At 44.1% G+C, this 19,316-nt stretch overlaps 1 protein-coding gene across 4 annotated transcripts in view; it reads left to right on the top strand.

Annotated features, from left to right (window-relative positions):
* The window catches only part of KIRREL3 (kirre like nephrin family adhesion molecule 3), a 747,957-nt gene that overhangs the window by 327,203 nt on the left and 401,438 nt on the right, over window positions 1-19,316 (top strand). The window lies entirely within an intron of this gene.

The following is a 19,316-nucleotide window of genomic DNA, read 5'->3' as shown; positions in this document are numbered from 1 at the left end:
CAAGAGAGCCACCTCTGCTCCCTAGCATCTTCCACCTGAGGCAGTTACCTCACCTACAAAAACTTCCGCAGCAGTTATCAGTAAAGTATGGATCTCATTGTACTCTCTGCAGCATCCATTAATAGCTATTAAAGCATGGAGCCAGATCAGTGCAAAACTCCTTTATCTGGGGAAGGGGTTTGGATAGAGTGAATGTATTCCTCTACCTGGCCCGGCTGGCCTCTGCCAGCTGCCTGCTGGCCAACATCTATGGCATGAAACCAGTTTCACTCCATTGGTGTGCCCCCTTTTGCCCAACAAATTTGAGGTTTAGCAGGAGTTCTGCTGACTGAATCCCCATCACTGGCAGCCAGCAGAAAGCTCCAAAATGGGAGCATTCCAGGAGCAGTGAGGCACAGAGGCAGCCTGTGATCCATTGGGTCCTGAGCCAACCCCACTGACATCAGGTATCTGAAGAAGTGTGCATGCACATGAAAGCTCATACCTAGAACTAACTTAGTTGGTCTTTAAGGTGCTACTGGAAGGAATCTTTTTATTTTGTTTTGACTATGGCAGACCAACACGGCTACCTATCTGTATCAGGTGACAGAATCAGGCTTGATCTCAACTTGATAACTCCACCAGCTCCAAACTGGCACAATGATATCCCTGTGCCTCCAGCATTCTTCCCTGGCCACCATATGTAGGAAGGCAGCAGATATGATGATGGTCCCACCACTCTGTTCAGCTCTGTCGGGCAGCAGCTAAGATAAAGATTGCCTCTTTTAAAAGAAGTTGCTTCAGGCTGAGTTGCCTGAATACATAAGCTGTTAGGAGTCTCATAAGTACAGATGCTGAGACCGAGAAGAAAGTGGACAAATGGAGAGAGAAATAAAATCTTGTTTTGCCATGACCTTGAGAGTACTTCGAATAAAATAAGGTTTGAGTTGCTTTACTGCACAACTAGAATAAGTGCTAGGATTCACCACCTTGATAAATGCGGCAAGTGAGGCTTTTTCTCCTTTATGCCTGCTGGATGATTAGATAGTGAGTGCAATTGAGGTGCTCGGTAGTTTATTAAGGTCACCTTAGTTCACTGTAATTTGTTGCAATTTTTGGCTAATGTTCCTAAGGCAGTCTGATGCGAACTGTTTGGAGGACTAGTTTCTCTTATTAATTGGCCTTAGTGGCAGAAATCCGTCTGAAAGTTGAGGTGTGCTTGGACAGTCATTCAGATACCTAAATTGGCTGCACAATTCATATTCATCACCAGAATCCATTGCCATCTTTTTAATAAAAAAACCAGCCCCACTGTGTCTTTTTTTGTGCCATCAAAGCAACTTTACAGATAATTTTGCTTTCACTAGCATCTATAAGTATCTTCTACAATTTACCGTTGTTGTAAAGGCTTTTTTAAAAAAAATACATTACTCTAGTAGAGTTTTAGCAAATATTTCCTAATTCAGATACTGCTTTGAAAGTGACACATTCAAACCAACCCAACAAATTTATCAGCAACAATAACAAAATAGTTCCCTTGATAAGCATTCAAATTGCTTGATACTATTTCCTAGTAGATTGCTGCTGCATCTCGGTGCTGTTTTCCTCACACTTGCTGAAACTCCCTTTTAATCCACTTAGTTATGGTGATCTACATTGGGGTAGCCAACATGGTTCCCTCCAGATATTCTCAGACTACAACTCCCATCAACCCCAGCCAGCATGGGGATGGGAGGTGTAGACCAAGAACATGTAGAGTTGTCTATTCCTGAATGTTTTGTTTATGGATGTCTGTGGCATCATGGATTATAGCACCATGACATCATTGACAAAGCTGTGTGAGTTGCTGCAGCCAATATTATTAAACACAGTGTGGGCAAATAAACCAGAGGACACTGAGGGAAAAGAAGGAAAAGGGGAAATGGAATCGGGCAGTACATCAGCAGCAGCAACAACAACAAATGTGTTAGTGTCCAAAGTGGCTAACAATGGAAGGTCCAGCAATTGTCATTTTTAAAACAAATTTTAATCAAGCAGTAAATTTTGTATTTATGGGAAAATACCACAGTGCACCTTATGAGAATGTGATCTTATAGCTGGGGTGTAGGGAGATTTCTTTACAATATACCTTCAGTTTTTAGGCATCCTGCAAACTGAAATATTTGAACTGCAAACTTGGCTGTTAGTACAACTCAGCTAGGGATACAGCATATGGCTTTGCAAAGATTACATTTTCATTAATATATTGGAATACTGCAATAATCCAAACCAGAGTATTTGTTTTTAGCAATAGTCCAAAATTTGCATTCATTAGTCTCTTGTGCTTTCCCGCTCTCACTGTTCCCCCAACCCAGTTTCTAGAAGGAAGCAGAGCTCCCCCTGGCCTAAATCTAGGGAACCTAAGTTCTACCTGCTAGAAGAATTCTCTCAAAACTTCTCAAGTTAACACTTAATATTTTATGAAATATATAATACTGCCATGTAAAAATATTTCTCTAGCTGAGCTGTCACAGAGATTACAGCTTGATTCTCAATTCATTATCCACTCCCCAGACACTGCATTCAGCATGCCAATACACACTGCACTATGGGCCTCTTCCACACTGACTACACAACGAAGTCATGTGACTGTCACTAATGCAGTGATTCTGAGTTTATCTGCATTATGTAGCACAACATCTGGAACAGTTTGAAGTACCTTCTGGGAATTTTTTTGCTGCTTTTCCCACTTGAAGCCCTCATGTTTAGTATGCAAAGCTCCCCCCGCCCCAGGTACATGACATAGCTTGCATTTCTGTGGTCCAGCCATGTGTCTCAGCTTGTTTGGGGCTGTACCTCTTCAGAATGCATTTGGGAGATTACAGCGCAAATTCTTAACCAAATGAGAACCTCCCTGCATCTAGAAATTTAGCATGTCAATGTGAAAGCTAAGCTAGAACATTGGATATGAAAATTTCTTTCCTAGTTGAAATCTAGCATGTCAAGCGGAAGGCTAGGCTAGAACACCTCAGGGCCTAGGGAACTTTCCATCATGGGATTCCCCCACTTGCCTTTACAAAGAGTAAAGTACTTGAAATATTGTATTGTGTTTCTGAATATACCAGTCAGCACTAAAGTTCAGGGGTGGGGGGATGTTTCAAACAGCTTCATATAACTTCAGCCAGAACAGACTTCATTTTCAGGAGGGAGGTGATAGGCCTCCCCGCTTAAAACTTGCAAAGAGCTTGGAATTGACAAGTACCAAATGTAGAGCATTATTATGATAATTACCCAGCTATCTCTGACATATTCTTTTCATTTGAAATGTGCTGTACACTTCAGTGAGAATAGGAGCTGACCTTTCCAGGGGATAATTACCATTATGGATACAGGTGGCATTTTCCATCAGCCTCCCTTCCTCAGCCCAACACACTCCATGGCTCACACACAAACCTCCTCTCTGTGCTGCTCCCACCATGTTCTTCAATATGTCACTCAGAGTAGGCTCGCTCTCATCAACCGGCCCATCCCTGCTTAAAGGGACAACTGTGCCCCTTAATTTCTTTGTCATTCAACCCTTGTCTTTTTAAGCCTTCCTGCATTCGCTGCCAGTGATATGAGACAGCCAGAGAAATTGAATTATGATTTTGAGGCTGCCATCAGGAAATGGATATATATATATATATCCCACTTGCCAGCTCACTCTTTTTCTCTCCCTCTTGAAATGAAGTTTCTTACACTGCTCATTAGATGATAAGTGAACATAGAAAAACCTTTGAGCAAAAGGTAATTCCTAGCACGAGGAAGTGGGCTGCGGCGCCAGCTTCACATTTATGAATGCAAACGAGGCCTGGCTTCCCGCAGGGATGCTTTGCCGGTTCTTTTATCTCCACAACCAAAGTTCAGACCGACTTCCTGAGTCAAGGACCATAAAATTATTCTGCTTAAAGGATTCTCAAATGCCATTGGCGGAGATGGGGGACCCTCCTTCCTCAGCCCCCAAACCAGCTTGAGTTTTTGTGGAGGGAAGTAAAAGGGAATCTTCATTATCAGGGCACCATTCCATCTACTAGCATCACTCTAATTGACCAAATACATCCATCCTTTCTTTGAGAGGCAAAATAAATGTCCTGCTGACTTGAGTGGAAATAGAGAATTAGCTCTAGTGTGATGAGTGTGACTAATGGCTGTTTTCTCAAGGGATCCTGCAAATGATTCCCAGACAATGATGAGAGAGAACCAAGGATCCCTGCAGAGATTGGAAAGAATGGGACGAAAGAGGGCAGGGGGGTGATCTTTTGTGGGCTTGTAGTCAAAAGATTTGTCTTTGTCCATGGAGTTTTCTTGGCAGGGATACTGGAGTGGCTTGCCGGTTCCTGCTCCAGGTGGATCACGTTTGGTCAAAACTCTCCACTATGACCTGTCCATCTTGGGTGGCCCTGCACGGCATAGCTCATAGCTTCTCTGAGTTTTTCAAGCCCCTTCACCACAGCAAGGCAGTGATCAAGATTGAGGGCACAAGGAGAAGGGGACGACAGAGGACAAGATGGTTGGACAGTGTTCTCGAAGCTACCAGCATGAGTTTGACCAAACTGTGGGAGGCAGTGGAAGATAGGAGTGCCTGGCGTGCTCTGGTCCATGGGGTCACGAAGAGTCGGACACGACTAAACAACAACAGTCAAAAGATTTGGCTGATTATTATTACAGATCGGTATGAGATTCCTCACCTCTTAAACGTCTGACATTCAGTTTTCTTCCATGATCATTCTCTTCACCAGTTTTCCTTCTCAGAAGAACCCTGCTGGATCAGATTATTTAGTGCAGCATCCTGTTCACACAATGGCCAACCAGAAGCCTATGGAAAGCCCACAAATGGAATAGTCCTTCACCTGCTGGTAATTGCCAGCAAATGTTATCCAGAGATCTACTGCTTCTGACAGTGGGGGAAGTTTATAGCCATTGTGGGGGATAGCCAAAATTATCCTTTTCCTCCTGGCTGACTCCTGCCTCTGGCTTTCTCCAACCCCTCATTCCTCTAGAAAACTTTCTTTCTCAAATAACAAACAGAACTAGCCCTGCCATGAAAGAGAGTGAAGTGATCTGCTTCAGGTGTAACTATGAGCAGCTGAAATGGATGAAAACAGGAATTCATGTCTGAAATGCACAGCAATATTTTTTTTTTTAAGTGTTGTTCCTAACAGTGATGAGGAACATCTGGATTCTGCTTCAGGCATCAAAATATTTTGGGCTGGCACTGATCTTTCCCCATATAACACATCAGAATTCACACACCCCACACACTTTGCATTGTTGTTGTTTTAAAAAATGGGGTTATAAACCTGTTCTAGGCTTCTCTAGTTTTGGATGCTAAATGCTAAAACATGGGGAAATGGTGCTTGACCTTAATTTGAGGAAAGGTAGTGGCTGGCCCGAATGAGAGGACTGAATAGCATCATCTAAATGGGTTGTTGACAGAGGCAGTGCTTTATTGCAATTGTAAACTCATCTCAGCGAGTTGAAAGGATGAAACAAAACAGAGGGTCATGTTGTTCCAAAGGGGGCAATGAGACACTGTAATATGATTGATTTTTTTTAAGCAATCACATGGCATTTCCCATTTGTGTTCTCTTTCCTCTCAATTAACCAAGGTCTTGTAGCCTTCAAATTTGATTCTTGTTAATTATGTTTTGAGATCTCTTCTTCAAACATAGTATCACTGAAAAGAGCTCACAGGTCATAACTGGGGAAGAGATGGTTGGGCTGGTAAAAGCTGTTTCACTGATCCAGCAGTGCCAGACCTAGACCCCTTACTGGCAAACTACATGTCATGAATTTCTGTAGTCATGATCCGAAGCCACTCACATTTTACTACATCTTCTTCCTTTTGTTCCATATCATATTTCAGACCTAAGATTAGGGTGGTCATATATCCAATCCCCTATTTGAAGGAGTCCTCTGTTTGAAAGGTTGTCCAGTTCAGTCCAAATCCAGTTTAAGAAAGTGAGATCAGGGCCTTGAAAAGAGGACTAGGGGGCCATGTAGGACTCTGGTAGACCACAAGTTAAGTACTTGTTTGAAACTCAGCTTAGATCATGTTATCCTGGGTCCTTGAAGATTCTGGCCTTTACAACCAAGACATTAGTAACACGGTAGAAGGCTATGGTGCCACTGAGTAGTAATCCAGAATGGTAGAATGACAGCTTGTGTTCTAAGGAGGGCATGGAACACTGACACCAAAGGACAGGGGGCTGGGTAAGGTTGTTGTCTGGAGCTCCCAGGCTGCCTCAAAGGAAAGACCAACATACTGCTGATGCCACTACCTATCCATTCCCTCTAGCTCAGTAAATGGGGGCTGTGGACTTCCAGGTGTCATTGGACCCCCAACTCCCATCACCTCTGCAAATTCGTTATCCTGTCTGGGTGAATGCAGGGTTGTAGTCTGGAGGTTTCTCATCCTTATTCTATCTCCTGATTGCATGGCCATGTGTCCTATATACATTAACAGAGCAGAGTCCTGCCTAGTCCAAGTTCAGCTTAAAGAACCCTAAGGAGGGAGAGTTAGAGAGGCCTTGAAACTGCTCACTAACGGTGGGCTTTTGGGCAGCAGACTGAGCTCATATGGTCAAAGCCTGCTTCTTCATCACGATGAAATGTGCTGTGCTTTTATTTAATTGAGGCTCATTATCTCTAAATTTGCAGATGCAATGTTTCTGCAAATCTGTCCTCTTTTTCTGGTGATGCTGGATCCTCCTTTTTGCAGCAGGGTGCAATGCATGTGGCCACCCTACCCCATCTTTGGGGTCCCCACCCCCATAACCTCCACCGTTCTCCCTTTCTCTGCACAATTCCATCTCTGCATGTCGCAGGGTGCAGTGCTTCATATCAAGATTACAATGATAGCCCTAATGCTGGCTTGGAAGGGGAAGAAAAGGGGGGGGGGGAATCCCACTTAATCAAAAAGAATATTAAAGTGGGGCTTTTTTGTACTGCACAGGCCTCAGAGTGAGAAATCCCAGTCATTAAAAGGAGCTGAGGGAGATGAAAAAGGCTCTGGAGTTAGAACTAAAAGGCATGCTGCTTGTTTGTGGGATCTTTCTCATTAGGCCATGCCTTTTAGATGCTCATTATCAATGATTTACAAATTCCAATGGCTTGGCATATTTACTCAGCTGGGGAGTCCCCAGTTTTTGCTGCTTCTTAATCATGAAGGGGGAAAAAAAGCAACTAGCAAGCGTGCTTTGGTATTGATGCCAATGTTAATAATGAGAGATCTGTATGAGATTGTGGTTAAATATATATGTAAAAAATGCTTGAAGGCCACAAAAAGTAAACCAGGATAGATTTGGATACATTTTGCTCTCCAGATTCTTTTGGATTTCAGCTACCAGCAGCTGCAACCAGCATGGCCAATGGTCAGGGATGGTGGGAACTGCAATCTAAAACATCTAGCAGGAACCATGTTGACTACCCCTGATTTGGATGTAACATTTGTGTGTGTGTGTGTGTGTGTGTGTGTGTGTGTCCCTTCCCACCATTCACTTCAGTGTGGTGCCAAATTTTGTCAATTGCTATTGTTTGGGAACCAAATGGAACTATTTAGCAAAAACAGCAGTATGGTCACGTGGTGGGAACGTCAGCCCCAAAACATGACACACAGAGCACTTTTACCCATCTCCTGACCCAGAAAAGAGCAGCCTAGTCCTAAATTACTTATATATTTACTATGTCTCTATCCCACCTTTCTTCCATCATGGAACTCAAGGTGGTAGACATGTAATTCCCAAGCAGTCTCCCATCCAGGTCCTGACCAAACCCCGATGGCCTATCTTCAGCAGGGTGTGTGTGTGTGTGCGCGCGCACGCACACACACACACACGCACGCACGCACACAGCATTTGCCATCAGACTAAGCCCTGAGATTCCAAGTTTACTAAAGTTTGCAAGAAAACAAGTGACCATTCCAGCTGGTTGTAATAAGGATGCTGTAACTGAAAACTAGTGCCTGGGTTTATTATTTTCTTCTTCTCTCCCAATCCCTTTTCCTTTTGTGTCATGGTATGTTGCTGTGACACCCTTTTTGTGTGGGGGGGGAGGGGAGCACTGAAGAGCAAGGTAAATAAAAGCACCTCTTCCCTTGCAATCTGAGATTTTTCCCCCCTCTTTTTTCCTAAAAAGAATCTCTACAATTCAGGGAATGCCAACTGTGTGCAGGAAGCGAGGCACATTCATAGGAAATAATTCACCTCCTGCAGGAAACTGATCAGGCTTAAAAAAGAAATTGTAATGATCTCACCACATCAAAAGTTATGTGTCACTCTGCCTTTGCACATGGTGCTCAGCTAAACCCACAGATATTGCAATGATGGAATATAATGGGGTCACTGGGTCCTGCATGCTTTCCTTAAGGATAGAGCACTCTGGCACTTCTAATGGCCCAGTTTCCCATTAAAGTGCTAACAATCCCAATAAATGAGAAGTCTTTTAAAAGAAGCTCTTGTTTCCCCTCCACCTGCTGCCACCTATGAGGTTTCATTTAAAATTCAGAATAAAATGACAATGCAAGTAAACCCTCACATTTCCTCCACATCCTACTTTTAAATTTAAATTTGTTGCTCAGCTCTTCCTGTGGAAGGAATATCTATCAGAAGAAGCTAGAAGTCAAGATTTCTATCAATGGCGTAGTATAGTTTGCAATGATGGTGAGCTCACCATGGAGGGTGAATAGTGCCTGCCATGCCAGCCCAGCCCTTGCCTCGAACGGCACTGGAACAACCCCCTCTAGCCAAGAGGGGTCGTCCTGCACCACTCTCCAGTGCAGGGGGGAACCCTTGGATCACCCCAACCTTACAAAGTGGCTCAGGACTGGCTCAAGGCTTGGATGCAGCATCCATGTGCCCTTCGATCCCAGCCTTGCAAAGCGAGGGCGAATCATTCAGATCAAATCCTGGCCTCACAAAGCTGCACAGGGCTGGCAGCGGCGTGAGGAGCCAATTGTGCAGTGCCCCCTTAAAAAATGTGCCCGGGGCCAACACCCTTGCAGCCATGCCCCACCCCATGCTCCTGATTTCTATCAGGGGATAGGCAAAAGTTTCCAGCAAATACCCAGGTGCCTAGAACTGTGGTGCACTTAGGTAATTTTAGACTTCAAGGAGTGGACCTCTTCAGATGGTAAGTTTAAAATTTTGTTTTAATGGTCTTACAGGAGAGAAGTCCCTCTTTAGATGGCCATAAAGGTAAAGGTAAAGGGACCCCTGACCATTAGGTGCAGTCGTGGCCGACTCTGGGGTTACGGCACTCATCTTGCTTTATTGGCCAAGGGAGCCAGCGTACAACTTCCGGGTCATGTGGCCAGCATGACTAAGCCGCTTCTGGTGAGCCAGAGCAGCGCACAGAAATGCCGTTTACCTTCCCGCCAGAGCAGTACCTATTTATCTACTTGCACTTTGACGTGCTTCCGAACTGCTAGGTTGGCAGGAGCAGGGACCGAGCAATGGGAGCTCACCCCATCGCGGGGATTCGAACCGCCGACCTTCTGATCGGCAAGTCCTAGGCTCTGTGGTTTAACCTACAGCACCAACTAGATGTGCCAGTGATGTGACTCTATTTAAAGCAGCTATCTTCAAACCATGGGAAGCCCTGCTGCCTATGTTTGAAGGCCCTTCTGCTCATTCTGCCAACGGGGGCCTGAGCTTCTGCCCCAAAGTCCCACCACTGGTCTAGAAGGGTCGCCTGAACTATGTTCCACGTTCATTAGCAGATCATATTGTTTGGTGCGTAGAAGAAGAAAAAGGAGAGCCAGGAAGCATGTGTTCCTATGTCTACATTTTCCGGGTTCTGTTGTCGGATAATTAGAGCAGGTGCTTGCCAGGGCACCTGTGCTATATTGCAAAATCTGGCTTGCAGTTAGTTGATCAGTTGAAACGTGCAGGTGGTCATGTGTGAATTAGATTGGTTGGTGTGTGGAGAGTTATTTATTTATTTATTTATTTATTTATTTATTTATTTATTTATTTATTTGAGTCCACCCCATTTTATCCTCATAGCAATCCTGTGAGGTGGGTTAGCTTGAAAGACAGTGACTGATGCAAGTGAACATTATGCTATGTGGGGATTTGTCTTTCCAGTCCTAGTCCAGCATTCTGCCATTAACTTACCAGGGCAGGTGTTGTTTTCTTCTGTCACTGCACCATCTCTTTCTAAGGGTAATGCTTCAGAGGAAGAGAACCTTAAGAAATCTGTTCACTTCATATTTCTAAATGAACTGACCTGTTTCACACTTCCTGAAATAATACACAAATTGGAACGCTCTTATCCTTTGGTTTTCCACACTACTCCACTTTTTCCAAAACAGTTCTCAGCTCAAAATATGTTCCCAAATGCTTAAAATGCATGCATTTTTTATTATTATTTGCATGCTTTAGGGTAAAATGTGTACAGAAATGTGCATTCTGTGAAAAAAAAAATATTTTAAAAGTTTTGTGCATTGTTTCTGGAAAAATCCAATAATATTTTTTTGAGGAGAGAATGCAGTGGCTGAGGGACGGAATGAACCTATGCATGAAAATGTGCAAAACTGACATGGACTGGTACGGTCTTTGTTTCCTGTGCACTCCATCTCTCTTCCTTTAAAGAGCAATCACACCACACATGGATTCCTGTTGACCCAGTCCCTAAGCTGAGTCCCGGCGACAGCTGCAGGAAGCATGTTGCTAGAGCCAACTGCTGGACCTGACAAGACGTGTTAATTAGGACATGATGCACCGCGATATGACACATCTAAAGTACAGCAAAATTGGCGACATCAGTCACAGTGGTGGAGAGAGGGCACGTATGACATTTTTAATTAAAGAAAAGCATGCTCTGACAGCCAGGTGTCGAGGGCAGCATCCAAGTTCAGCTCCCTGGAGCACTCACTTTAACTATTTAAGGCTCCCTTCTCCGACATTGTCCCTGACCTAGATCTAAGCAGCCTTCTCCAGCCTGAGAGAAAATCATGCCATGGACTAAGAAGAGCCCTGCTAAATTGGACAACAATCCCTTTCAACCCAGAAATCTATTTCCAGCCTTGGCCAGTCAGACAGCCCTGGAGAGCTCACAAGCAGGGCATGATGAGCATAGCTTTCCCTTTTACTTTTATCACCAACCCCTTGTGCCATTTGTCTGGTTTTGCTGAGGACAGCAGATACTCAGGTTTCCTGGTCACAGCCTTCCTCACTGTGAAGCTATGCACTGCACTACTATTTAAATGATAGCAATTATTTCTAAAATCATGTGAATTTGCATATGCAAACCTGTATCCTGCTTGGTCCTCTATTTTTTTTTTTTTAAATGACATGTGAGTGGCCACCCTCCTTTCCATTTGGCTACTAATCATTGACTTGCTGCTTTGAAATTCATCTAAGCCAATTGCCATAGTCATATCTTGTAATAGGGAATTCTGTCTGTCCACAGATCCAGACTCTATGGACCTTTGCACCCCTGGCCTGCTCACTCAGCTTGGGGCTTTAGCTGACCACAGCTAGGGTCAGGGTCATTTAAAACACACTGGAGGTGTATGTGGAGCTCTTCTGTAAACCGATTGAGGCCAACTTTAGTTTGTTTTACTTGTAGTTTCTGGAAGGGAGGGAGGGAGGGAGGGGAAGAGAAGCCTACCCCAAAATCTAAAGTAACTGGTGCGAATTAAGTCACACTGCATGGGGTGCAATATTTCAGTTCGTTAACTTTGTGGGTTTTCTCATCAATACTCTTCTCAGTAAATAGAGGGAAGGTGGTTCCCCAGACAGCATCACACAACTGCTCCTTACTGCATTGCTTCTCATTGTGTCTTTTGTTTTATGTGGAATTCAGACAGAGGTCAATTAGCTATAGCTATGCTGGATACATGGATCCACCATGCTCAGGGGCTGCATACTGCTGAATGCCAGTTTCATGATGTGGGAGAAAAATGAAGAAGGGCCCTGCACCTTGAACTGTTGTGTAGAAGAAAGAGGTGGCTGGTGCCCATTGAGACCAGCAGAGCAGCTTGCAGGGAAGCAAACAGCAGAAAGATGACAGACAGTGCCACTGCTCTCTAGTTTGACAGGTGTGCTGTGAGCTGACTGAGCACAGGCTGAGTTTGGTGGGGCAGAACCCCATTCACTCCAGTGGAACAGCCAGATTTCATGAAAAGCTACACCTGCTGAAGTTCATTCTTCTACACAACTACTGAAGGTGCAGGAGCCCTGCCCTCTTGTGTCTGGCCCCCAACCTATTGCTTCTGGGCTTCCCTGAGGTGTCTCTGTGGGAAGGGGACAGTGGACTAGAATGGGCCATCAATATCATATAACACAGCTCTTCTCCTTTTATCTTTCTGCTCATTAAATGACACCTAATGGGAGTAGCTTTCAGATGAAAACAGCTTGTCATTTGTCCCACATCTACGTGATCACTGTCCTTTGTGGTGGTGTTCCTATACTGAAGGGGCAAGCTATTAGGACACAAAATGGTTGGGTGACCCTGAGTTGATTTTGAAACTTCTGGAGGCCAGGCAATCAATGCTTTTAAAATGCAGAGCTGACCTGAAAGCGCTGGAATTTTAAAATCCATCACACAAAGAGATTATTACACAGCTGGTGTCCATTGAGTGTGTGAAGGGGAAACAAAGAGGGAGTCTAACTATTTGAAGACAATCACCTGGTGCTGTGCAGGACAGGCAGTGAAGAGCAGTTCCTTCTATAGCAGTTGCTAAATTATAACCTTTGTAGAATCAGCCTATCGACTTCGTGGCTTTCTCAGACTCAACCAGACAGATTGTTGTGGCTCTTGTATTAGCTGGTTGAAACATTATTTATGGTTGTTGGTTCACCAAGGCTTTAATTTATAATAAATCAGCTGTGGAGCTCATCTCATTGATTTCTGAGGAAGTATTAAGTAGCAATCAATAAGACATTCATATACAAGTATTTTTGCCATTCAAATCTTTCATCGGAGTACATCTTCACGTAGTGAGTTGTGGCTTTTATTGTATTGAGGAGTCCTACTGAAACAAATACTGTGCAGTTTACCCCACTGCTGAAATTTTGCAAAATAAATAAATAAGAAAGATGCAGTTCCTTTAAATTTTATTTTGAGGGTGGGCTCTTCCTTTGGTAAAGCTTTGATAGAAGCCAAAAAGAGCATTAAATCTCAAAAGAGTATTAAAATTTATCGGGGTGTTGGTGGTCCCAAATACAGGTAACTGTAGTTTGCCATTAAAAGTGAATCTGGTATTTAAATACGTGGGAAATTTTTGGTTCTTTAAAAAATCAAGTTTTGATAACATTAGTGCAGAACCCTTTAATTCTTCAAAAGGGATGTTTGATTCTCTTTTAGGGGCGGGGGGGGGGGTTGAGCATCTTTTTTGCAGTTAAAGACAGAAATCACCCCCAGATTTCAGGGAACATATGTCTCCCACCCTCACAAAATTTGCCTCCAGAGTTCTCTCTTGAGAACTTTTCATTTAAACCTAGGGTTGAGAAAATCACTTAGAGATTATGTTTAATGGAATAGCCAATAACAGTATCGATAACAGCCTAGTTTGTTTCAACCTATTTCATGGCAATTAAGGACTTTCAAACTGGGCTGTATAGAAAGCAAGCTGACTTATTCTGATTCAAACCATCAGTCCATCTAGGTAAGTATTGCCTTCCAAGTTTTCAGACCAGGATCCATCCCTGTCCTACCTGGAGATTCTGGAGAGCTAACCAAGGACCTTCTGCATGTAAAGCAGATGCTCTCCCACTGAGCTACCAGAAAAGGAAATAGAGGCAGATGCCAGATAACCTGTGAGATACGGGTGAGTTGTGTCTTGCCTGATCACTGGTGAGGCTGGAAGTTGTGCCCTGGGAAATACAACTACTGTGGACATGTTGCCCTCTCTGAAGTTTTGTGCTGTGGTTTGTGGTACTGTAGAAGTTATGTGTGTATAAATACTGTATGTTGGGGCCAATATGCCAAGGGTGCCACAAACAGCTCGTTATTGACCTTATCTAGAGGTTGGGCCCTAATTCAGATCCATCAAGGTTATAGCATGCTCCAAGTGAGAAAGCCTGTTCATCAAAGGCTGTGTCAAGCTGTCTTGTCCACTTCTATTATGCACAAGAGAAAATAAGCACCTGGTCTTTGGCTCCAGACTCTGTTTATTTCAGTAGCCATCCTTCACTATGCATGGATGCCCTCAAGCTACACCACAATCCTATCTGTCTTTCCCTGCTGTTCCTCTCCTGGCTTTCTCCTCTCTTCCTTTTGGAAACGTGCCTTGGATGGCTACCAATAAAAGACAGCTTGAATGTGTCTGTATGTATCTCCAGTGTAACGCACAGGGAGTTAAAAATTGGTGAGGCCATTCAGTGTGCAAGCTGTCAGATTGTACTCTGTTATATTGATCATTTATATTTAACGATTCTTGGGATATTCTATAGTCGTGGAATTCTCACTTCCCTTGCCAGCACGGACAGCATTTAGTTATGAAAATGGGGCAATTGTCTTGGGGTAAACCTGAAGAATGAATAGCTGTGATATTGTGTAATGAAGTTTAAAAGCTTATGATTCAAAGTGACTGCATCAAATATGGCCTTATTTGATAATGCCTGCAATATTTAGCATCAAAGTAATCTGACTTTAGCAGTCCGTAATGTGACTCCTGGCCTGTCTATGTGTGATCTGTTCCTGGGCAAGTTCAAGACTCCTATTCTTTCTTCCTTTGGTTCTTTAAATAAGACTTGGACAGCTCTTCAAACAGAGGATTGCTGTCTCACAGCCTTTTAAACTGAGCAGAGACAGGGAGCATATAGCCCTCCAGATGTTTCCCAACCCTGAGATAGAGAACTGCACCCCCTGTTTAGTAAGTGGACACATGGCCACAGCTCCCCTGCAGTATATTGAGATTTGGGTCCTTCATCACAATTATGGAGAGTTTTGATAAGCAGGGGGTGGGAACCTGTGGTCCTTTGGGACCTATGGTTGGGACAACCCCATGATTATCATGGCAGCCATGAAGTCCAGAGCCACCCCAGAGCCTATCACTCCTGCATGGATATTGAAGTCCACAAAAACCAGTAGTCTAGAAGTCCTCAATGCTGTCTCTGGGACCAGCTCTGTCAGCTCAGGTAAGGAGACGGCTGGGCAATGAGGTGGGCAGTAAAGCAGCACACTCTAGGATTTCCCTCCCCCCCCCCAAAAAAAAACCCTGGGTAGAGAGCCTGGAAAGAGAGATGGCATAGACTGCAGCAACTCCCCATACCCAATCCTCAAGTCTGCCCTGATGCTGCATCGAGTACCCAAGTGGGTACAGCTGACTGAGACCAATTCCATCCTATTCAGGCCTCAGTGATACAAACCAGATTGGCCTCCTCATCCATAATCATATTATGCATGAGGGAGGTCATACTCAAAGCTGACTTGTCATTCAGCAACAGCAGCTGCAGACCTGACGATTGGCTGATAGGACAACTGCAGTTCCCCAGGTTGGAGAAGGGGCTGGCGTATGACACAGTCACTAACTGCCTGTGATGTGTGCCCCTTACCCAGCCTGCTCGACTCCCCACAATTGGGGTCACCCCTGCTCTCCCCAGCTTTTCTCTTCACAGGAACATCTTACATCCCTGTTAAAAACCAGTTAAAAAGAAGGTAAAACATTTTAAACGATTAGGGCAATAACAACAGCAACAACCCCCTTCCCAACCAAACCCCCTAAACAATACCCCAACCCAAGAGTCTGTTCAGCCGCCTCAGCTTTTGTAGCTGGAGTCAGTCAGGACCCTGCCCTACCAGGGCAGATGTGAATGGGCCTCAAGCAGGGGTGCCAACTTGAATAAAATATGGGGGGGGGGGCAGGTAAGCCCTGCCCTGCATAACTGGTCACATGACACAGTGTGTGTTTGTGTTTGTGTGTGTGTGTGTGTGTGTGTGTGTGTGCGCGCGCGCACGCACGCATGCACACACACACACACACACACTTGAATGGCAATGCCCATCACCTTCCCCCCCCCAGCCCCTCTCAGATATTTTATTGGGGGGCAATGACTCGGCTCCTATGGCTTCAAGGCAGAGAGCAGGTCTTCCAGGATTCACAGCCAAAATGGTCTAAGGAAGGTTGTGCTTTCCAAGTGACTTCCTTCATTTGCTGGTGACATTGGGTAAATTTGGTGCTTGTGATAACATTGTGTGAACCCAGCTCTGGAAATGCAATGAGTGTGGAGTAAACAGAAGTGTGAATACAGCAATACTTACCATTGTGGTTAGCCTGAATAGGTTACAAAGGTGTAATGGGACAAAAAACATTTCACCTAAGATTGCAGCTCCATTCTCACAGGCTTGAGGCAGTATTGGGGGCTGTGGCTCCTGCTGTTTTGTAGGTTTCTGTCTCTTCAACAATTAGAAACTCAGGAATGCCTTCTCTGGGGATGGCTGTGTGGTGCCTTTCAGCAGTGCTAAATTCATGCCGAGAAAGGTACTTTGTTTTGCTTTTAAAGTGAGCTGCGTGAAAATGATGTTTTAGACTCTTCCCAGTGGTTTGGCTCCCAGCGACAACCACAAGACCGATTCTCCTCTCCATCCCTTTCAGGTGGTCCTCCATTGACTTTAATGGCCTGTTTCCTGATTTACCCCAGCAGAAGAATCAACATCTTCATGCCAGCTCCATTTTGCACCATGCTGCTGAAAATGTACTACCCCCCGTGCTATTTTCCCTGCAATGTGATTAATGAACCATTGTCTATTAAAACAAAAGAAGATGAGATTGAAACTATCCTCAGCTTCATTCTTCCCCTTCAAAAGTGGTGTGTGTGTGTGTGTGTGAGAGAGAGAGAGAGAGAGAGAGAGCGCATGCAATGCACTTCCAAAACATATATATCCACCTTCATTAGCTGGGTGCCCTCCAGATGTTTTGGGCTACAACTCTCATAAGACCTAGCCAGCACAAGCTGGGGCTGATGGGAATTGTAGTCCAAAACATCTGGAGAGTACCAAGCTTATGAAGACCACTGTATATGTTACGTATATGTAGACCTGTGCAATCAAGATTACTGTGGGAGGCCGAGGGGAGAGGGAAGCGTTCTTCATTGTAATGAAAACACAAATGGACAAGATAATTATCTTCATATGCTTTTGGATCTGTGCCAATACATCTCGTTTTATAAAGCCCATTAGAGCTGTGAGTTTTATGTAAAACAGGGAAAAAAGAAAAGGGAAAAAATGTCAGGCAATAGAATCAAAGCAATTTGGAATATTAAGGGGGGGGAGTGCAAAGAGAGAAGTGTTAGGCAATAAAAGCCTTTGGAGACCCAGCAAAACAATATTCTAGTAAAATGATAATAAATTACTGTGGTTTAATCACTTGGTAAATAAGCAGCATAGTTTTGTGGAATTTTAGTGTGGCAATAAAAGAAAAGTTCAAAAAAAAACCCCCACTGAAAAATAAAATAATAAAAGAACACCACATTAGAGATTCAGCTGGGAAGGGTTAGGTGAATGCAGCGTAACAAAAAAGTATCATTTTTGGCAATTTAGTCTTTTTAAATAATAGTGTATTATTTTCTACATGGATCCACTTTTTAAACCTCGCACAGGCTTTTAAGATCTCACTTACCGAAATATGATTTCCCTCCACCCCACCCTTCCTTTCATACTCAGCACACTCTTGAGTCTTTGAACACACAAAATGATATTATTCTGGGCAATCTTCCCCAGTGCAGCAAAAAAGCAAACACTTACTAAATTCCTGGAGGGACTCAATGTTAATAATGATTTTCCGTGTGCCTGGGTCCTCCTAATTGCAGGAGGCTTATATATGGCACACTACTGCATATATTCACGGAGGCATGCTCATTACCTATTTAAGAACTCAAAGCTGAGTTGGAACTTAGGGTGCAATCCAAAAGTGTGTGCGAAGATGAAGTGCCTTAATTTAGTAGACTCCACCTCCTGATTTGATCAGAATATTGAAACAGGTGAAGTTTAAATCTTGAATGCCTGTGGTAAAGCAAGATGGGACCAGACCTTTCAGTTTATGCACTTCTCTCTGTCAGTTGCCTCTTACTGAAGGAAGATGTCAGTAACTCAATCAGAAATTTGCCATGGTCTAGGACTCCAAACCTCTCAATTTGGAGGGGCCCAATAGCACAGAAACCAGCTCAGGAGGGGGCCTTCAACTGATATTCCCATAGAAGAGGCTCCTAAAAGGGTAGTAGTGTCTCAGCTCTGTTTGCCTGAGGAGTTATCCCTGTCCTCATGTTGTTGGACTCCAACTCCCATCATCACTAGCTAGCAGAACCAGTGGTTGGGAATGAAGAGGGCTATAGTCCAACAACAACTGGGGACCCTAGTTTAAGAAACACTGGACTAAGAGAACCACCAACAGCTTGGGAGAACACTCCCCCACTATTACACCATGCCCCATTGAAGCACAGACCCTTTAAGCCCAAACTTGTCCTCAGAGGAGGTAGAATTTGAAGCATTCACCTTGCTACAGGACTACTTAAACCCACGGTTGACTTCAGATTATCCCTGGAGTAACACTCATTGTTTGCTGGGTTGCTTTGTATTCAGCTTGACTTTTTAACTCAGCCTTCTTCAACCGTGGGTCCCAAGTGTTATTGGACTACACTCCCATCATTAAATTGACTGGGGATGATGTGTGTATTAGTCCAATAAGATCTGGGAACACAAGGTTGAAGAACTCTGTTCCACTCTACCCCTTAGTGAGCTGTCCAATATCTGGTTCACCTGGATGCAATCCTGGATTCATGTTATGCTTTGCTGGTATGCCCTTGCAGGCTTCAACCTAGAACAGGTTAGAAATTGTGCACCTATTTGAACATTGGATCTCCCTAATTCTGCAAGAAAGGTCCCAGGGAAGCCTCAAGTTTATCCTGTTATCTTCTCTTCACAGTAAGAGTTGCTGTGACAGAGAGAACATATAAGCCCAAGGCCTGCTCCTGGTTTTAGGCCAGTTACAGCCTGGTGTCATGGTCCCTAACCCTGAGGTTCCATAGTGCTCTGAGAAACATGAGAATGAGGTTCAAGCCACTTTCTCCAGGGAAGAACCTTCAGTACCTTCTAACATGCCCTTTCTCATGGAAGATGTGGGCCTATGAACATGCTTGGATTTTATCCTTAAACTCAGAGAATAGTCTTCATTAGTCTCTCCATCTCCTAGGTTTTGCAAAAGTCAAAATATACACAATCAGGCAATGATCCTTTAAGGACAAAAGGTCTCTTTCAAGGACATGGGACTTAATGCAAAACAGGCCTCAGGTGGCTTTAGCTCCCTGCTGAGGCAACATCATACCATGCCTGTCGGGAGTGCAGACTGGGAACTGTCCATGGTCCTTATTTCTATG

The sequence above is a fragment of the Podarcis erhardii genome (genome assembly GCF_964252035.2).
Source record: "Podarcis erhardii genome assembly, chromosome: 16".
NCBI classification, from domain to species: domain Eukaryota; kingdom Metazoa; phylum Chordata; class Lepidosauria; order Squamata; family Lacertidae; genus Podarcis; species Podarcis erhardii.
Note: the sequence above shows the minus strand (reverse complement) of the source record. Positions and strands in the feature narration are given on the sequence as shown.